This window comes from Petaurus breviceps, unplaced genomic scaffold, assembly GCF_028583685.1.
Source record: "Petaurus breviceps papuanus isolate PSGF00001 unplaced genomic scaffold, PetGlider_PUasm1.0 350, whole genome shotgun sequence".
NCBI classification, from domain to species: domain Eukaryota; kingdom Metazoa; phylum Chordata; class Mammalia; order Diprotodontia; family Petauridae; genus Petaurus; species Petaurus breviceps.
In genome coordinates, this window is record NW_027186199.1 from 637,469 (window position 1) to 652,484 (window position 15,016).

General features: G+C 43.5%; 1 protein-coding gene and 1 long non-coding RNA gene across 3 annotated transcripts in view; one reads left to right on the plus strand and one right to left on the minus strand.

The window, feature by feature from the left end:
• HSF1 (heat shock transcription factor 1) overlaps positions 1-15,016 on the minus strand; it is a 76,890-nt gene that overhangs the window by 2,184 nt on the left and 59,690 nt on the right. The gene's annotated exons all lie outside the window — the stretch shown is intronic.
• Positions 13,440-14,449, plus strand: LOC138168043 (uncharacterized). Its single transcript, XR_011170021.1, has 3 exons — positions 13,440-13,541; positions 13,769-13,824; positions 14,149-14,449. It is a non-coding gene; the product is annotated as an uncharacterized lncRNA (long non-coding RNA).

A 15,016-nucleotide genomic window follows, 5' to 3' on the forward strand; every position in this document is an offset into this window, starting at 1 on the left:
TTTACTGAGAACTTTTTCTCCCCTCTTCTTCTCATGTAACTCATCTTCCCCCACAATGCCTCAGAGGAGGAGATGGCCCTTCTCCTTGCCAAGGCAAATCCTTCTTCATGCACATTTGATCCTAACCCCTCCTGTCTTCCCCTAACAGCTTGCCACAACTACCATCCCTATTTGGCTTCTGTATTTATTGGCTTCTTTCCTGCTGCCAACAAATATACCTATGTCTCGTTTATCCTTCACAAAATCTTACTTGATTTCTAGCATCCCTGTTAACTACGTCCTATATCTCTCCTCAGCTAAACTCCTTGAAAAAAAAGTATCTCTACTTCCTGTCTTCCCATTCATTTCTAAAGCTTCTGCAATTTGTCTTCAAATATCTCTAATTTTTTTTTTTTGATGAGGCAATTAGGTTAAGTGATTTGCCCACAAAGCCAGTAAGCATCAAGTGTCTGAGGCTGGATTTGAACTCAGGTCCTCCTGACTCCAGGGCTGGTACTCTATTTACTTCACCACCTAGCAGTCCCCCAGATCTCATCTCTCAATCGAAGCTGCTCTCTCCAAAGTTAGCAATGATCTCTTAATTGCCAAATTTAATGGCAGTTATTCAATCCTCAACCTTTTTTGACTTTGATGTGGCATTTGTCTTTTTTTGCCTTTTAGAGGGCAATTGGGGTTAAGTAACTTGCCCAAGGTTACATGGCTAGTTTTTGTGTGTGTGTGTGTGGGTGTTTGTCTGAGGCCAGAACCAAACTCAGGTCCTCCTGACTCTGGGGCCGGCACTTTACTCACTGTGCCATCTAGCTGCCCTGATGTGGCATTTTGATACTGTTCTTTTATATTTTCTCCTCTCTGGGTTTTCCTGACAGTGCTTTCTTTGGTGTCTCCTAACTTTCTGATTGGTCCTCAGTCTCCTTTGCTGAATCTTTATCCATGTCACACTTTCGAACTATAGGTGTACCCCAAAGCTCTACACTGGATTCTTTTTTTTTCCTACATTCTCATCAGTTCCCCTCATTTCAATTATCATATTGATGCTGATGATTTTGAGATCTCTCTCTCTCTCTCTCTCTATATATATATATTTGCATATTGCCAGACCTACTCTTTCTGAGCTCTGGTTTAATATCACCAGTTGTCTTTTAGATATCTCAAAATGGATGTTCCAAAGGCATCTCAACCTCAACATATCCAAATAAAACTCATTATCTTTCCCTTTCAACCCATTCCTTTTCCAGATTTCCCTATTTATGTTATGGGCATCATCATTCTGGTATTCATCCAAGTTTTCAACTTCAGTGTTTTCCTCAACTAGTCAGACTTAGACACTGCAGAGATACAATCAGTTGTCAAATAATGTTTGTGTGTATGTCCATAACATGGAATGTCCCCTTCTCTTTACTCTCATGGTCACCAAAGCATTCAGGCCCTCATCACCTCTGGCCTAGTCTATTGTAATAGCCTCCTCATTGGCCTCTCTGTCCCAAATCTCTCCCAATTCCCACCCATCCTCCACCCAACTGCTGGTGATTGTCCCAAAGCACAAGTCTGACCATTTCACTTCCCAGTCAATAAACTCGAGTGGCTCCCTATTAACTCTAGGATCATCTACAAACTCTTCTCTATTTGTTATTTAAAGCTCTTCACATCCTGCCTTCCCAGTCTTATACATTATTCCCTTCTACATACTCTACAATCCAGCAAAACTGGCCTGCTTGCTGTTTTTCCCCTGTGCCCCTGGCTGTAGCCTATGCCTGGAATGTTCTTCCTGTCTTTTACCTCTTGGCGTCCCTGGTTTCTTTCAAATCTCAGATCAAGGGCCACCTTTCCTCAGTTGCTAGTGTTTGCCCTGTTCCTACAAGGGCACTTTATATCTGCTGTTGATGTGTTTTGTATATACCTATTTATGTGCATTTTGTCTTTTTCATTAAAATCCAAGTTCTTGAGGACTTACAGAGGGACTGTTTCTTCCTTTTTTTCCTCCCATTCCCATTGCCTAGTACAGTGCTTAATAAATGCTTGTTGATAGTGATGAATTGCCTTTACTTCCTCACTACCCACTAATTTCTCAACTCCTTATGGTCAGGTCAAGTTATATAACCATTAAGATGAAACTTTTTCCCGAGATCCAAAGATCTTTTCACTGTTAAATCCAATGTGCTTTCATACTGCTTATTTTCCTTGACCTTTCTGCAGCTTTTGACAATGCTGATTTTTTCTCTTACCCTAGATATTCTTCTTTTCCCTTGACTTGTGACACTACTCTCTACTGATTTCTTCCTATGTATCTGACTGGTATTTTTCAGTCTCCTTGGTTGGCTCACCATCCATATCCCGTACCTTTATCATGGATTTCCCTAAAGAGCAGAGTCCTTTTCTCTCTCTCCATTCTCTCTCTGGGTGCGCTCACTCCCATGAGATAGATAATCATGTTTATGCAGATGGCCCTAATCCTCCTCCTGAATTCCAGTCCATTATTGTCAAGTGCCTACTTGAATAAATGCATATTGGTATGCTTATATTTGCAGATAATCCAAATCTGGGAGGGATAACTAACGTATTACAGTATTCAAAAATGTCTTGAAAGGCTAGAATATTAGACTGAATCAAATCAAATAAAAATTTAATAGAATTAAATAAATATAAGGTTTGGTAGAACTAGGAGGAATGGATAGTAGTTGAAAAGAGACAAATTTAGGTTTGATGTCAGGAAAAACTTCTTAACAAGTAGTCAAATGGCATCTTGCTGTTTGAGTACAAGTAACTAGATCCAGACAAATTACAACTTATAGTACTAAAATATCTGTCAAATCAATCAACATGCTTGGCCCTTTGCTTAGAGCTATGATCACTAAGCCACTGTCAGTGATGGGCCAAATGGTAGAGGATGGAAGAAGTGCTATAGGAGAGGTTATCAGGCTTGCTCCAGATTAAGAAGTCAACGGAAAATATTTAACAAAATACAATACAATAGAATGTAGATAATGTAATTTGTGGCTTTCAAGTTGGTATGCAGCAGACAGCAAGGATCCTCTTCTTTGAGTTTGGCCACTACTGTGCTTCAGGACTAGAGCAGGACAAACAGCTCAATTTTCAAAAAACTGAAGAGGATAGAATCTTCAAACTACAGATCAGTGACTTTGACTTAAGTCCTTTATTAAGAGGTTCGTTTGTGAGCATTTAGAAAGGGAAGTAATGACCATAAGAAGCCACCACAGCTTCATCAATAGTAGGTCATACCAGGGTAACCTTGTGCAGGAAATTCCCAGCCTAGGGTTCTTGAGAGCCTAGGGAGAATCTCATCCACCATCAGCTCTGTGAGACTAGAAGTCAAAGTGAGTAGCCAAACAGAAAGGAAAAGAAATGTATTAGTTTAAGGGAGACTGCTCTAGTTGGTAGCAGCTTCAACTTTTTAGGGTACAGTTTTGGGTTTTTTAAACTTTTTACAGCATTGAGTGAGTAGTAGAAAAGAAATCAGGGAAAGTGTAAAAACCAGGGAGCCACAGGAACTGATAAAGATCAGGCTTGTTCTCTGTGGTTAGTTTCTAAGAAACCTTTAAGACAGAATCAGCCTTACTCTACTGTTATTGCTAATAAGGAGTAGAATAAAGCACAGCCTGAGAGTAGTGACACAACTCCATGTTTCTTTAGTCTTGGAATTTTTTTTATTGTGGGCAGATGTTTTCCCAAAGCTCACAGTATTTGTTTTTCTAGGAGGGCAGATTAGAGGAGGGATGTAGTCATAGCAGCCTTAGATTTCAGTGAAGCTTTTCACAAGGTCTTTCATGCTGTGCTTATAGGTAGGATGAAAAGCTAGGGGGTAGATCACTGGTTCTCAATTTTATTGTTTTCAGGACCCCTTTACACTTTTTATTGAGGACTCTCCCCCACCCCTCCCCCCACACAAACACACAGAGCTTTTGTTGATGTGGGTTATATCCAGGGATGTGCTAAAGCCAGTTTAAACTGACTTGAGAGAGCTGATTGTTAAATTTTCAGTGTGAGCATTTATACCTCAGAAAATGCTACAAACTGGGGCTTGATTTATTATTTTGTTGATTGTCTAGACTTAAGAGAGTGATGGAGAAAATGGTAATAATGCATATTAAACTTAAAAGTGTATAGTGCATACATTTTTTTTTCCCTGAGAGGTGGTTGTTGAACACTTACCAGCACACTTGGTAATATCTATTGCTATTTACCTAGTTAGAATTTTAAAGTATTATAAAAATAGTTTTTATCTTGCAGACCTCATGAAAGGATCTGAAGTTCCCTTCTCCCCAGGGATTCCCAGACCACATTTTGAGAACCATTGGGTTAGATGATAGTATAATTAAGTAAACCTGAATGACCAGATCCAAAGAGAAATTATTAATGGGTAGATGTCAGTTTGGAGGGTTATCTCCAATGGTGTGCCCCAGGGCTCTGCCCTTGGCTCTGTGCTGTTTAACATTTTTATCAATGACTCAGATAAAGGCATAGCATGCATGTAAAATTTGCAGATGACATGAAGCTTGAAGAGATAGCTAACACAGAGTCCAGATCAAAAAAGGTTTCACCAATCTAGAATGATGGAACAAATCAAGTAAGAAAAAATGTATGAGGGACAAATGTAACATTTTACACAGGCTAAAATAAGCAACTTTGCAAATTATCGAATGGGAGAGGTATTTGGTAGACCACGAGCTCAATACGAAGTCAGCAGTATGACATGGCAGCCTGCAGAGTGACCGCTCTCTTAGGCTGCATTAGAAGAGGCTGGTGTCCAGAACAAGAAGAGCAGCACTTCTGCTCCACTTGGGCCTTGTTAGGACACCCATATGAGCAACTAGGTTCATTTGCAGACACCATGTTATAAAGGTGACAAGGGTTTTGCCATGCCAATGAAAATACTGGCAGAGCCAGACTGTGTCATTCCCCCAAACTGAATAACTCCTTCCTGAGGCTTACTGATTGGAACAGGAATAGAAAGGGGGCACATAGAGAGAGGAGTGGGTTTGCCCCAGCTTCAGAGGAAGGCAATGAAAGGTGAGAATCCTTTAGCTATTTGTTTGATAAGGTTGGGAAAAGGTGGTACAAAGCATTCACCCTAACCCAGCCTCCTAGGTGAGGGAGATTAAAAAAAACTGCTGTACTACTGCCAGATTTGCACTTTTCAGTGGCATTCAGGCAAAGTGGTGAGGCATATAAAAAGACAGATCTAACAACAGCTGGTGGGGGGCCAGGGATCCTAGCCCTGGCAGTCTGACCACGAAAGAATTATGTAAAGCACTTTGTAAATCTTAACATGCTATACAAATTTGAGATCATCATCATCATTATTATTATAAAAGAGCACTAACCATAGCCTCCCCAAGGCCGACTTCCTGGGGGAATTGGCTCTGAAAAAAGTACCAATGATACCCCTCCAAACATGCTCCCTGGGTATTCTACTGCTAAAAGAGCAGTTGGCCTTGTATAGAAGCAGCTGGCAAGGGGTGCAGAGCCCTAGCCAATGGGATTGACATTGCTCTCTTCAGAGTTTTTCAGTAGTAACAAGGATACCCTTGATGGTCTTTGGAGTGTGAGTTTTTTAGGGAAACTGACATGAGAGTTTGCAGGGTACAATGGTAGGGGGATTATTTCCTATTTTTAAACAAGGGGCTATGAATGGTTTTATCCTATAGATTTTCCTCTTAGTTGTATTTTACTATGCTTAATTATAAGCTTTTACATGCTTAGTAATTTGCCCCTATGAATTGAGTCTGTCCTGGAGGGTATCTTGAGTCAAATATAATTCCTCCTACATTGAACTACTGTGTGGGGACCCTAGGTTGAGTAAGACCCATTACATTTAGAAAAGACAAACTGGTTGGAACATGGCCAGAAGAGTTGTGCTAGGGCCCACTCTATTCCTGGTCAACTGCCTACTGTCCCATCTCATAGAGTTAAGACACCCCAAAATATAAGGTATTGAACAAAAAGTCCTACATGAATTTTCATCTGTTCACTGTACCTGTGGCTTGCTTTATAGACTAGAGATTGGTTTAGGAGAGTTGAGTTGAATCAGAAATCCGGGTTGTGAACAAATTTTGGTACTTTTGTTCCTTGTATGACTCATGACCACCTGGGCAGGGGAGACCTCATACAAGCTCAGCCAAGGATATGAAGAACAGACTATCTCTCTGAGAATAGGCCCCAAATCAGCCATAGAATGACTCAGATTCTCTCCTCCATTTCCTTAACCCTTCCTTTGTCCCTTCAACTAATTATAACATTCAAAGGATCTAAAATACAGATTTGCAAATGGAGATAATAGATAACACCTTGCTTTCCAATTAGCCACCACCTAAGAGCCCTTGAAAAGCTGGGAAGTCATAACTGGAACTGTCACTCAAACTGTCACTCAAATCCAGAAGACTTGGAAGCCTACCACATCCCTCTCCAGTAGCCAGTGTGAAGAATATCCTTGAATAAATCTTGTTTGGACACAATTGTGGTGCCAGCGTTTTTCCTCTTTTCTTCTCCCTAGCAGAGATGCTGGTTTGCTACTTAATTACTTATTTGGAGAGGCTTTTGACATCAAATGTAGGAACTAAAATGGGCAGGAGAAACTGAATAAGTTTTTCTACTTTAAACTCTGAGGGCTCACAGAAATAACTCAAACACCGAGTCATCCTGATTAGCCAGGAAGGTGAGAGGACTTGAGAACATCCTATAGGAAGATATATTTAAAGGACTGGGTATGTTTAGTTGGGAGAGCAAAAGATCATTGATCATTATTGCTGATAACTGTAAGCCCAGGTCCCCCTCAATATTGTCTTCTCCTGAAAGTTACACCCAGTGCCAAGAGACTCTGAATCAGTATCTATTCAAAACTTCTGGCTCAAAACTTCCATTCAATGTATCCTCTAGCAGACTAAATCTGATTTAATGCAAGAAATCATTAGTAAGAAGCATCTAATAAAAACCCTTTCTGTCCTCTCCTCCCCTGCATGCACTAGGGGTATACTCTCTCTCAGAATCTCACATTACTAGTGGGAAAAGGAACCATCCTCTTAGGGTGGTGTGCCAGGCAGAATGTCTCTGCCTCTGAAGGCTTCCACAATGCTTCTGATGTCATCCACTGGGCTGCTTCCTCCACTAGGCTGCCATCTGCTACTTATCCAATGAGCTGCTGTTACCATCTGTGGCTTAGCTGCAGAATTATTGTCAGGCTGTTGCTTTGCTTAATTGCAGCTGATAGGCAGCTTATTCCCAGCTGGGAAGGTTGTTTTTGTTTCTGTTGTTGTGAGATAGCCTATAACCTCAGTTCTTTTGTGAGTCAAAATCCAGAGCCACAGTCAGCCAGCATATCGAGTAATTTCAACTTCCATTTCTACCTTGGAAGCTAAGGCCAAAGTCAAGTAAAATTACTCTTGGAGTTTTACTTAGCCATACTGGAGTGGGTGAGTGGAACCGGATTTAAGCTCAATGTAAGGAAAGACATCCAAAGAATCATAGCTCTCCAATGATGGAAGGAATTTTATCAGGAAATAGTGTGTTCAAGGGCAGCTAGGTGGCACAGTGGATAGAATGTTGGGCCTGGAGTCAGGAAGAGTCATGTATTTGAGTTCAAATCTGGCCACAGACCCTGATTATCAGTGTGATCCTGGGCAAGTCACTTGACTCTGTTTGCTTCAGGTCCTATCTATAAAATGAGCAGGAGAAGGAAATGGCAAACCACTCCAGGATTTTTGCTAAGAAAACCCCAAACGGGGTCATAAAGAGTTAGACATGACTGAAAAATGACTCAACAACATGGTGTGTTCACCCTCGTTGGAGAAAATAGCATTTATGTAGCACTTTCAAGTTTGTAGAACACTTCACATGTATTGTCTTTGATTCTCAACAACCCTAGAAAATAAAGTGCTATCTCAATTTTACAGATGAGGAAACTAGTAGTCAGTGGTTAAGTAACTTAAGCAAGGTTGCACAGCTTATGTCAGAGGATAGATTTGAACTCAGGTCTTCCTGACCCTAGGTCCCATGCTCTAATCTGCTGTGCCACTTAGCTGTCCCTCAAGCAGAGCCTACATAATCAGTCCTTTTGGATATTATAGAAAGGACAGAGCAGTTAGGTGGCACAGTGGATTAGAGTGCCACACCTGGAGTCAGGAAGACTCATCTTCCTGAGTTCAAATCTGGCCTCAGATATCCTCCCTAGTTGGGTGACCCTAGACAAGTCATTTAACTCTGCCTCAGTTTCCTCATCTGTAAAATGAGCTTTGCCAAGAAAACCTCAAATGGGGTTATGAAGAATCAGACAGGACTGAAAATCAACTGAAAAAACAAGGATCTTTGGTCAGGGACAGGTGGGATGAGATGGCCTCTCAGGTTCCTTTTAATCCTTTGATTCTATCATTCCTCCATGGACTTTTCTCTGGTTTCCACAGCTGAAAGTGATTCTCTCAAATTTTCCTAGAATTCTTTGGATTTTTCCATGACTTTTCCCATCTTTGTGAATGTGTCAGAGAATCACAATCTGGGAGTTGGGAAGGCCCTCGCTTGGTGTGTGGCACACTTCACATTCATGGACTGACTGTATTTCAGAATCCCCCCTACAACATCTCCACCAAGTGCTCATGCTGCCTCCACTTGAAGACCCCTAATGAAAGAAAAGTTATATTCCTCCCTTCATAGGGGGATACTGTAAGCTCCCTGAGGTCAAAAAGTGTGGTTTTTCTCCTTTAGGCACTTAACAAATGTCTGTGCAAATGAGCTGAATGTTCATTCTCCTTTCCCTTTGTAAGTTAACCCTAGAAAATTCACTCATGTAGCCTGTAGGATGTAGCAATGAGGAGAAGGGAAGGAACAGCTGCTGGAATTGGACATCCAGCCTCAGTGGTGGTAGCAGCCAAAGGTAGGCCATCAGGAATTGGGGTGGCTTTTTCTGATCCCAGAGATCAAAATAGGTTCAAGGCCTAGGAAGATCTAGGAAGTCTGCTGGCTTTGGATTGGGCTCATGTATCAAATTAAAAAAAAAAAACACTTATTTAGGACCAACTTTGGGAACGGTTCTGTGCTAGGTGCTACAGATACAGAGACAAAAACAAAATGGGTCCATGCCCATTAGAAAAGTACATTCTACTGGAGTGATATGATATATATGCAGACAAATAGACATAGAACAGAAAGAAGAGGAGAAAAAGTTAATTAGCCAATGGTCTGTGGGGTATAAATCAGAGGCTTTGTGGAGGAAGGAGGTGGCACCTTAAAAAAGGATAAAGATTTTAAGAAGTGGAGGTGGGAAGGAAGAACATTTCAGGCATGAAGGAAAGTCTTGTACAAAGGCAGGGAGGGGAGAAATAGCATGCCAAGTTTAAAGAACATCTATTAGTCCAGTTGGATTGGAACAGATTATATGAAGGGGAGTGATGCACAAATAAGGTTGAAAAGGCAGGCCAGAACTTGTAACAATACTTGGTAGTAATGTGAATCCCTTTAAATTCTATGAAATGTTATCCAGTTTGTACTGGAAAAGTGTATAACAGACTTGAAGAGCTACTTTTTCCTGACTTGGAAAGGTAAACTAAGGGAACATTAGGGCTATTTTTACCTAAGGTAAGGCACCTGGGTGCTTTAGAGAGCAGTGCAAACCTGGGGGTAAGAAGGAGTGGAAGATAAGGAAGGAAGAAGGATGCAAAGGACCACTGGGGCTTAGTTAACAGAGGAGCTAAGATCCTTGGAAATTAATTGAAGGTCACAGAAACCCAAGTCCCAGGGCTGGAGGAGAATGAGAGCTGTCTTCCAGTCTTTGAAGGCCTGTTACGTGGAAGAGCAAAGAACTAGGAGCAGTGGAGGCTCAGAAGAAAGTTTCAATTCAAAAGAAGCAAAAACAATTATAACTTTCCAGAAGGGGCTGCCTTGAAAGTAGCTGATTCCCCATCCCTAGAGATGTCCAAGGAGGGGTTGGATGATCATTTGTTGGGGATGCTGCAGCATTAACTCTTGTTCAGGAATGCAGTGGACAAGACCTTGGCTCCTAAATTCCTTCTGAGATTCACCTCAAAGTACTGGCTGAGCAGAGGGGAAGTGTTGGAAGCCCAAAAGAGTGGGAGATGGGGAGGAAAGCCAAGAGCTCAGGGGTCCCAAGTGGCAAGCAGCGACACTGACAGGCAGGCAGGCACCTAGCTACCTCTAAGCTGTTAGAAAAGGTAGTGTTTGGCACAGTAGGTGCTTGCTGAATGTTTACTGACTGCTGGATACATCTCTAGGGCTCAAGCTGGAGAGAGGAAGATCGCCTATGTTATGTTTCTATTTGATTAATCTCTCCAACGTGGTCTCCAACATTTCTCACCTTTAATGTAACATTCTTATATGCATGCTAATTTAATTAACAGGGTTAACTTGGCTGCACCAACTCCCTCTTTGCACCTCCATCTCCCTCACACATACAACACTCTATGCTCTCCAACCTCCTGGCCTTTTGTGTGTCTGCAATGTCATCACGGCTCCATGGGAAAAAAAAAAAAAACAACAAACCAAACCCTTGTATTTGCAAAAATATGACTGTTCTCATATCCTGGCTCCATCATTTAACAACCTGGGTGACTTGAGGTATATATTTTAACCTCCCAAGACCTCAATTTCTTTGCAAAATGAGGGGCTTGGACTAGATATGCCGTCTAAGGTTCCTTCTCACTGTAGATCTGATTTTTTTTTCTGTTCTTGAATTCTTTCAAGCTCAAATCAAATGCCCTATACTTGAGGAAACCTTCCTTGATCTCCCCAGGTTGCTTATAACCTCCACCCACCACCTTACATAGCATTTAGTTTGCACTTACTTCTCTAGTGCACTTATCATGTAATATCCTCTATTGTATAGTTAGCTGCTTTTGGGAATCTACTCTCTTCCTTTATCTCCTCATTAATTCCCTCAGCTTCGACTACCTTCTCTTTGTATAGGACTCCCTAATCTTCAGCCCTGGTTTCTCTTTCCGAGTTCCAGCTGGGTGTCTTTCACTGCCTCCAGAACATTTGCCATCAATGTCCCACCAGGACCTTACCCTCAGATTTCAAACTGAACTCACAGGATTAGGTACCAGGAGAGACCTGAGATGCATCTAGTTCAACTCCCTCATTTTATAGACAGGGAAACTGAGGCCTAGAGAGGCACAGTGACTGACATACCCAAGGTTATACAATTAGAAAGTAAGAATTGTAATTCAAAACCACAGATCTCCACCAAACTTTCACCTTTTTGATTTGACAGCTGTGGGTAGCTCTGCCATTCATACAAACCTCTTATGTCCTAAGCCTAGGTGCATCACTATTTTCTTTTCCCTTCTACCCCTGGCAGTAGTTCTCACTGATTAGGTCCTGCTGATTCCACCACGCCTTCCTTGGCATTGATGATGACGGACCCTTTCCCAGTCTTGCTAGAGAATTAGTACATGATGGTGCCTGCAACAACTGTTGCCAGCTCAAGTGGGTATACTAACCCTGTTAGACTGTGTGCATTCTGCATCATTAATTATAAAACAAAGAAACGTTTTAACCTGTGTAGTATCCAATAATCAGGCCGTGTCCTTTAGCATGTTTCTCTTTGGGTTTGTATAGCATGTCCTAGAAGAAACTAGCTTCATTTTTCAGGGATTCTAATGGGGATCCCCATTGCTTTGTGTCTGTGAAGGGCAGGAGGAAATTAGGGGCTACTTTGAATTGGTTACATTCCTAGGCATAGTGGTCACCGATGAGAACTGACCCAAGATTAGTCTGGCTAGATTTGTTTGGTTCTGAGGCTCCACTCTGTTACTAATGCCAAGTGGAATCTATCAGAGAAGATAACAAGTTCCCTCCATTCTCCACTGACCTGGGAAATGGAGAGTTTACCTAGCCAGATTGGGGAGACAGTGTCGCTTAGGGATGGTGGATGTTCTGTCCAGAGTGGGGATGCTGACCCCAACTGGATCAGATACTAAAGTTGGGACTTCAGGGATCATTCTACACCTGAGGCTGTGATACTGAGCAGGGTGTGGTTGGGCAAACATTCCACACTTCAACCTGAAGGGCATTAACTCTTGAGGGGTAGATGCCTTGACCAGACAGAGTAAACTGAGCTCAGAAGAATGGATGTCTGGGTCTGAAACAGAACACTAGAAGATGAACATTTCTGCCTAAGGCAAAGCACTGCCCCTAGGAGGGCAGATACCTTCACTAAAGGCCCACCATCAGCATCCCTGGTGGAAGAGATATTCTGGCACCATCCAGAGTGGAACTCTAGTAGTGTTGCTAGGGCTATGGAGCTGTATGTGGTGTCCCAAAATAGAATGGTGTATGTCACAGTGACCCCTACCAGGTTCCGGTGACTCACTGTTGGGAGAGGTCAGTCCTAGGAGATGGAGGCAGACTTAGAGATGATAAAGCTTCCTAGACTGACTGGAAAGCCCTCCAGGTCTCCAGGCACAATGGGTCCTGCCTCTTTCTGGAAACTAGGCAGGACTTGGCCCAGGTTTGGCTCTTTTTCTCTGGCTTTGGGTATAGCCCTGGGATCCCTATCAACAGTCCTGATGGTTGAACTTTTTTGGAAGGGTGTCCTAGTAGGAAGGACAAAACAGGCACACGGCTCATCGTAGATCCAGGCTCCCAGCTCCACTGGGTTAAGCAGCCTTTTAATCTCCACACAAAGGACCTTTAAGTGGTAGTGACATGTGGTCATTGGGAAGGGAGAGAAGCATCACAAGACCTAGATGCCTAGGACTTTAGGACTGACAGTCCATCTATCTCCTATTCCTCCACCATCTTTCTGGAGGGGGCCCTGAACAACAGTAGAAATGGAGAGAATTCAAAATGCTTGGACAGAGAGCTTCTAATAAAAGCATAGCCCCTCTTGTCCATCCTGGGGTACAGGGCAGGGCTAGGATAATATTTCAGTTCACTCTGGGAAACAAAACCCCTTCAGAGTTGCCCTTGGCTGCTACCCCTCCTCCTCCAGCTCTCTGGGCAAGACAATGGGGCATTGAATTAGATTCCCTAAAAAGGAACTGTTGTTCTTAGACCTTCCCCTAGCCCCAGGACCATCCAGAATCTGTCCTGTCCTGTACCGTCTTTCTACTTTGTGCTTAGTACTGTCCCCTGCCTGGCCCTGGCACCTCTCCTTCTTTCCCCTTGGTATTACCCTGCTTTTCTTCAACTAATGTCCTCTGGGGTCCTTCTGTCTAACTCCCTTAACCCCATTCGGGGCCCTTATGGGCTGAGTAGAAGGGGATGCAGTAGGTACATGGAAACTCTTAACTGCTTGGTTTCAGGAAGCTGCCCTGGTGGGAAAGGGATTGCTCTGGCTTCTTTACATTCTCTAAGCCTTCCCTCACAAGACGGAAAATGAGAGCCAGTAGACAAGAATAGGAGGGGGAAGATGGATAGAACTGTGGAGAAAGAGGGAGGGACAGGGTTGGGAAAAAGGGGCGAGGCCTGACTCATGAGGGGCGGTCCCGCCTTCCCTCTTTCCATATAGCTGTTTGTGCCCAGTGTGTTCTTGCTCCTTCTTCCCTTCATTTGGATGCAGCCATGGCTCCCAGCCTTCGGTGAGGTCATGGGCCACTGGCTCTAAGACCTGGAGGAAAGGAGGGTTTCTGGGTCACGGATATACGTGGCAGGTTGGGGAAGGGTGCCCCAAGTTCTGAACTGGGGATCTCAGGCCCTAGTGCTAAGGTTTAGACCTGGGGGGAGTCCACCTGGGATGGAAGTCAGGACATGTACAGACCCTGAGCCACCTGACCCCCCAGGTAACTTCCCCCTACTCCAATCTCAGGTTCTTGCTACCTGTCTCTTTGCTGATGTTATTTCTGGCTCTAGTGGCTGCAGAAGGTGAGATTCACTCCCTGTTCCCTTACCCTAGGAATTTAGGGGTGGGGAAAGGGCAGTTGTGGGGAATAGCGTCATATCTGGGATACATGAAAGAGTTGGGACACAGTGTCAGTCAGCTCCATGGGGATCCTATCCATCCTGGGCTGTCCTGGGATGGGAAGATCCCTACCAAATCACTTGCTTTCCACTATGAAAACCTTGTATGAAGTTGGGTATTGAGATGGGTTGGTCTGAAACCTCTCCCCTACCCTTTCCTTCTGACCCCGTATTTCCAGCCTTGGAAATTTCCCCTCATTATACACCCTTGAATTTTCTCTCCAACAGCAGAAGCTCCGTTGTCAAACAAGCGAACTCTGCAGACTGAGGATGAAAGCGATGGAAATGCTTTAGAGTCTGAATCCCTAGAAAGCCCTGATTCTGACTCAAGCCCGAAATTTGCTGGTGAGGATGGAGGCGATGAGGAGACAGCTGGTGAGATTCTCCAGGAGGGGCATCAAGGCAATGACCTCGTAATTGATGGGGTTATGCTCCCCCACCTAAGGCAGGGATATGGGGGAGGCAGTCTGGACCTAAGAATGCCTTTTACCTTTTCTTCTCTACCCCGGCCTTCCCTCCCCCTTCTCCTTTGTAGATGAAGATGAGGAGGGAGCAGAGGAGGATGAGGAAGATGAATCCCCTTTTCAGAAGACCCAGGGTGAGTTCAGCACTTTCTACCTGGACTCTAGGGGAAGGGAATTTGTGTGTGGGAAGGCACAGTGTCAGGGAAGGTTACCAGGGGTTAATGGGCAGGAAGTAGAAATCCAGAAAAAAACAAACAAATGCATTCTAGACCTTAAAAGGATTGATGGAACTGGGGGTGGGGTGGGGTGTCTGTAACCTGGAAGATCAGGGCTGGGACATCACTGTCATCAAGTACCTGAAGGATTTCCGTGGGCAAGAGGGGGTTAGATTTGTGTAGCAGAGCTAGAAGGCTCGGGAGAGGTTTTCAAGGCAAGGATGAATGACCAGAAATACAGTGTGGGGATTTTCATTCAGGTCTAGTTTGTTCATGACTTCTGTACTCCCTTCTTTTTAATGGGACATTTGGCTATGGGTGTGACAACACTGGAACTCCCCCCCGCCATCCCCCAACTGGAAAGGCATATTGCTGGAGGATTCCAAGGAGTAACTCCCATCTGTCACAGTTGAATGC